The sequence below is a fragment of the Nuphar pumila genome, chromosome 5, assembly GCF_984573655.1.
Source record: "Nuphar pumila chromosome 5, dmNupPumi1.hap1.1, whole genome shotgun sequence".
In the NCBI taxonomy this organism is placed as follows: Eukaryota; Viridiplantae; Streptophyta; class Magnoliopsida; order Nymphaeales; family Nymphaeaceae; genus Nuphar; species Nuphar pumila.
The window spans coordinates 29,184,923-29,191,363 of NC_143253.1; positions in this window are offsets into that span (position 1 = coordinate 29,184,923).

The window sequence follows — 6,441 nt, forward strand, 5'->3', positions numbered from 1 at the left end:
TTTTTTTTTTATTGTTTTTTGGCCGATACAGAATCGATTCACTTGAGTATAGAGTATCAGCCGATACAGCTGAATCAGTGGCCCAACGATTCAGGGCCTATACCGATACTGACAAGGCCTGAGCCTTGGTCATGGTGATCTCTAATCCCATCTTTCTATAGAGATGCAAATTTAAAGCAATAGAATGATAAACTATGTTACAAAGATTACATGACACGGGTTCTATTTGAGAGTTCGAAAATCCTTTTTTGAAAATAGGATAATCTTTCAATTTTTAATTAATAAAAAATAATTTTTGATGTTTTAAATTAAAAAAATACATTTTTATTGAAATAAAAGTCCCCCCTTCACCCCCTTCCAAAAGCTTGAATAGGCATAATCGACCAAAATCAATTTGAGGTGGAATCAGTTCATACTTGGTCAAATTATGTTTTTTCTTATTTTTCTGTTTTTTTTTTTAATAAAAAGTCTTCTGGTTCATTCTTTGGTTTTTTCAAAGAAACCAATTCACCTAGTAAACCGATTTAACAGCATTGTGATCAACCAAGAGCCTTTTTTTTTTTTTGCTTTTTGTTAATAACAGAAAATTACAATTTTCATTGGCAGTAGTCGATCAGCCAGTTAACCACAAGATTTGATGGAGTTCCCCAGCCAGGGAAAGGAAAAAGGAAAAGAAAAAAAGAAAAAACAAAAACCACAGAAGAAAAGGAGATATTCCCAACTTGAACATCAGAAAAGCGACACAATGAAAAGCAGTAACATTCTCAGATTCCACCATAGGTAGTGGTGGTGCTTCTTCCTCTTGTTGGACAGTCCCTCCCAATTTGCAGAGCCTGCTGCATGCCTCTAGATAAGAGGTTAATGTCTAGGATCCCTTATGTCCCATCAGCCAATTACATGCCAGAATTCAGTGGGGCCCAGTGTCGCAGAATCTCAAAATGCGGTCATGTGGTTGTATGGTATGTTACACACATAAGCCATCAGTTAAGACCTTAGATCCCATGTAGTGAATGCCCTAGTAGTCGTCAATTTCCAATTTTATATATATATATATATATATATATATATATATATATATATATATATATATATATATATATATATATATATATATATATATATATATATATATATAGTGAAATGGGTTCATGATAAATCTATTTGGTGTTACACGGGAGCTAAGGCACGCTGACCATCCACTGCACGCATGATGGACGATCAGCATGCAAAAAAAAAAATTGTGTTGAAAACCCTTTACTAGCACACTAAAAGTGTCAGAATATCCAGCTAAAGGTTTGAGACCTATACTGAAGATTTTAGAGAGCTATGTCTTTTTGCTCAAAAATGCATTTTTGATTGGATTTTTGCATTTTTTTTGTGTGTTCATCAACACATATAGTACCAATGTGGTTTGACATGTTTTTTAGTGGGTAGGTTTTCATTCTTCTCTCTCTCTCTCTCTCTATATATATATATATATATATATATATAACAGTTGACGTGCAAATCATCCATTGTTACATTGAAAAAGGAGTGTTGTTCATCAAGAGAATTTTTTTTTGCACAAAATGACCGTTTAACAGTAGGCACGATCACAAATAATTTATCTTTTCCGACATGCCATTGATGTGCCTAGATCATCCAACTTTATAGTGGATGATTTAGCATCCACTATATATGTATATATATGACGGTCCAACCAAAGGAAGGTCCAAAATCTACACCTGATGGTAGTTGACAACTTTCCCCTCTCGATCCAGTTTTCCATCGATAGGACTTTACATATTGGATTTTTAGCATTCATTTAGTGAGTGACATGTTTTGGACTATGAAATTTTTATGTTTATATGCATTTTTGAAAATGCTAAAAATTATTAACCCACAATGCTTTGTATTGTAAAGTTTTAAACGCATTGCGAGTCGTCGGTTTTTCATGTTTCGAAAAACATGCCTATATGTCATAAAGTCTTTGTGTAAAGCATATTTTTTACTAAATAAAATATAAAGAACAAATATATATTGTTTGATCGTCATTGATTATAGATTTTGGACCTTCTTTTGGTCAGATAGTCTACCTTTGTTATGTATATGATCAATGAGTCGGTTGTACTTTTTTATCTGCAATGGCCCCACTATCCTTAAGATCTTCGATTTAAGTCTCTTCGATTTAAGTCTCTTCGCATAGCGTTTGCATTTTTCTTTCTCTACCGCTACTAGAGATTTTGTGAAACGGGAGATAAAATTAAACCATACAGTATACTAAGCCACAATTATGTCTTCCTGCATGTTGCAGCTTCATGAATTCTTCTTCATTTATTATCTTCTCGTTCCTTGGAAAGAACAGTTGACAAAAATGCCTCACGAAGGTAGACCAAGACAAGTAGGTGTCTAGTTTCAGGGCATTTGATATACCTCCACCAATGCTCTGCGTTGCTCGACAAGTTGGATACAACCACCTATATATGTTGATCTTCTGAATACTGAATTACGTCCAAGGCCTTCTCCACTTGTCTGTCCTAATCTTCAGCCTTGACACCATCAGGAGTGTCATCATATATAGGAGGCTGAATATTCTTGAATCTCTCAGCCCAAGAGGTGACCCCTGTGATTATGGTCTGAGCTTGACTCTGTTGCGCACTCATGGCCTACAGAAGCTCATATAGAATATAGTCTGTGGTGTATTCTAAGGTTACACTTGTGTTTCTTACCACAAGATTTCTCTCACGAGAGACCGATGAAGTCTCTCTCCTCTCACTCTGGAAGTTGTGAGGAATACTGTTACCAAAGGATTATGAAACAGAGGGTGTTTTCTTGGCCCAAGCACTTTCTCCATTTGCACTCTCCTACGGTGCATTGCTGGTTAGTGTCGCCTCATGTCTGGTGGCATGAGTATCCCTCAATAGATATGAAATCCCTCTTCGAGTGGTCATTACGTACTGTATTTGTCATTCATTTGCATTTTAAATAAAAACTTAACTGAATTTATAAGATTCACATTCACATACAAGCATACATGTGCATAATACAATCAAACTCTTTATTAATTATTAAAGACTGTACTCAAGCAAATCCTAAATTCAAAGTACACATATCCTAAAGCTAATTACATCAATTGAATGAAATCAAATGAAATTTCCTCTATTGAGGGGTAACTTGAAAAATCTAGTCGAAATATTGACTAGTGTGTAGGTAGGAGAGTCAGAGAATCATATTGGGCTAGCCGGTGTGTAAATGGGAGAGTCTGGAGTGGGCTCTCTGTCTCTTTGCTCACCTGACGAGTTCCTTTGATGCACCAGTACTTGGGATGGTATTGGATCGCCTTTTCTAGTGTGCACCTCATCCCAAGTTGTAGCTAGTGATACTTGGGAAGAGATCAGTACCATATGCCTACAAGAAAACGTAAAAGTAGGTATAGTAGGCACAATTGCTCGTGTTGTTGTCATTCTACTCTTGTTTGCCTAAACCTCTAACAGCACTGAATTCTCTTCCCTGGTTGCAACGACCATTGCCTCCTTATAAACTACCAAGTCGAATCTGCTAGGTTCTGCCATGGTAGCTCTATAGAGAGCAGGGGACATGTGGCATCCTCGGGCACGACTCTTCCTCAAGCTGACAACCCATCTTGAGCTGCTCTTCCTAGTGCCGCCCACACTCCTTGATAGGAGAATTGGCAAGCTCCTCGATCGTTGGAATGTGAGTGCCCTTTCCTAGCAGGGGGTGGAAATGGTAGACCTCTCATTCGATCCTTCGTCGTCCCCTAAACCCAATGTCTTATATCGCAAATAGCTAGAGCTATTATAGACACTAACACAGCTATGTGTCATAGTTGTGTGGATACACTATTCTCGTTCGGGTTTTCCATTCGCATCCAATACAAATTTCTTAATTAATAGGTTTCTAACTTGCAGAGACTTTATTCTTTATTTATTATACATTTGGATGATAAAAATTTTCATGCCAACCTGACTGATACTACTTTGTAATACCTCAATCTAGAACCTTTGGTCTGGGTTCATGGACATTATTTCATAGAGAAAAATATCAAAGTAGCGCACAAAAACATGTCACCATTTTTTTTTAAATAAACATCATTAATTAAATTCAACAAAGTAAACCCACATAAACTATAAAGGTCATATTATCCAAATAAGACATCTCCTCTCAAGTTCAATAAATAAAAGAAAAAGAATAAATTGCTTTGCTGAAAAATGAGACCACCTACGTCATGAAGAAGGTTGGCGACGTCCTAACACCAAGTCCTATCTCACAAGTCACCTGAAACCTATAGTTGTAATAATTAAAGAGGGAAGTGAGTCTATAATTCAGTAAGAAATAAATTGCAAACAAAATAAACTCAAAGTTACAATTGTAGTGAGCGCTAAGCCCCTAGTCTTATTTTATTTTTGGGTCACACAACACATACATGTTTGTATCTTTTAATTTCTCTCAGTTCCTTACACAATTCTCACAAGTTAGCATTTTCTCGATGCTAATCACTATTTATTTCAGCTATACCGGTAATAGCCTACTGTGGGTGTAGCAACCCATGTAGAATACTCCAATTCTATGGTATTGGCTAGACAATGAAGTACTCCCTTTGTCCATTGTAGTGTAGAACCCTCGGTAGCGAACCGACAAATCAATAATCGAAAGCTATACCTGCCCCAAGGTTTTTTGTAGTTTGTGCTACATCTTAATCTAGTTCTAGAGTCCCAAATATCTCGATGAAACCCTAAGTTTTTCTAGGATATATGTATCTTATGCATTCACATGAACTCTCACTCAAGTTCATTTTCATTGTGTCTTGATAAGTGTTCTCAAGGGAGATTCTCATTCAAGTATTCTTAAGAGATAATCACAGTTTGCTTAGGTTCACCAATTCTCTAAGCATGTAGAGATTTTGTCTCTCTACATCTATAAATCCTGAGGACCCCGACAATAGTAGCACTCACGCTGACAACCATCAGGAGGTTATTTTCACCATCTTCCCTAGTAATTTATGGGGTTTTCAGCATGCAAGGTATTTTAAGTCATAGTAGCACCTCTAGAATTATTATAGAACTTAAATCTTATCTAAAGAATTTTATTCTCATGCATGTATTTCTAAGCTTTTCAAAACTCAAGTATGCATTTCATCTAACAGAGAATAATTTAATACATGCAACTCATGCTGAAGTGTCACATATATATATAATCATTTATGACATTATGGACTAATTCACATGCATTCATTCTCTAATCATAAAAAGAAATGTATTTCTAACATGTAGTTTCAAACTCATTAGGATACATTCATAATCTCAAGCAACATGATTTCATGTAGTCTAATTCACAAATGTGTCGAAATATAAGTTTTATTAACTAAAATGCTTATAAATTATCTTACCTTGAATGCAAATATTGTAGTCTAGTCTACAGTTGAGTCTCTCGTAACTCTAACATTAAAATTTAATCATCATATAAGTATGTTTATATTAACAAACAAACATTCTTTATACTTTACCAAAATTATCAAAATACTCCTCCTAAGGTGGTCTATCAGACCTCAAATTTTGTACCCTTATTTTGTTTAAAACTATAAGTCAGGCAAATTTCTTTATGTGATACAAACCCAACACACCAAACCTCACTCAATTCTGAGTTTGAGGTGCAAAGTTATGCCTATTTTACTATTTTGATATCGAGTCACACACAAAGATAATTTATTTATTTCAATTCTCTACATTTTGACCTAGGTCAGATCAGACTCAATATGAGTTCAAAAGATTAAGTTTACTAAACCTAATTCAGACTGAACTAGATTTGGGTTCAGACCCAATTCAAATATCAAAACTCCATAATAGATCCGCTTACTAAATGATGCAGATCTATATTTAGTTTGGTGTAATTGGACTTTATCATTTTTAACCTGAACCGATTCAGTTGACTGAGATGACCCCTTTTCTTTTCGAGGTCTCACCCAGACCGACCCAGCCATTAGAACAGACCAAACTTGGTATGGTTTCTCTGCAGACCGAGTCGGTCTTCCGACTAGTCCCGCCACACGGGCTGAGGTGGTTTGTTCCTCAACCTCCTCTCTCTCTCTCTATAACGATGCCGGCAGCCATGGTTGCCGGCCTCTTCTATTCAAACACCCCGGCAACCATGGCTGTCGACTTTCTCATTTCAAATATTCCTGCAGCCATGGTTGTCGGCCTTAAAACAGAAAGACAATAGGAGGAAAGAAAATAGGGAGAGGGTTTACTTCTGGTGGCCGTCTGCCGCTTCCTCCCTCTCCGTTGCTCTCTCAATCTCACAGAGTCGGGCTATATACAGAGCCCTCACGGTGCCCTAATGAGGGAGGGCCACATATGAGAGGGGAAAGTGGTTGGGGAACCGTTTTCCCCAATCTCATCTCTCCTTTAAGTTAACTTCCCCACCCACCCGTCTGCGTTGGGTGGG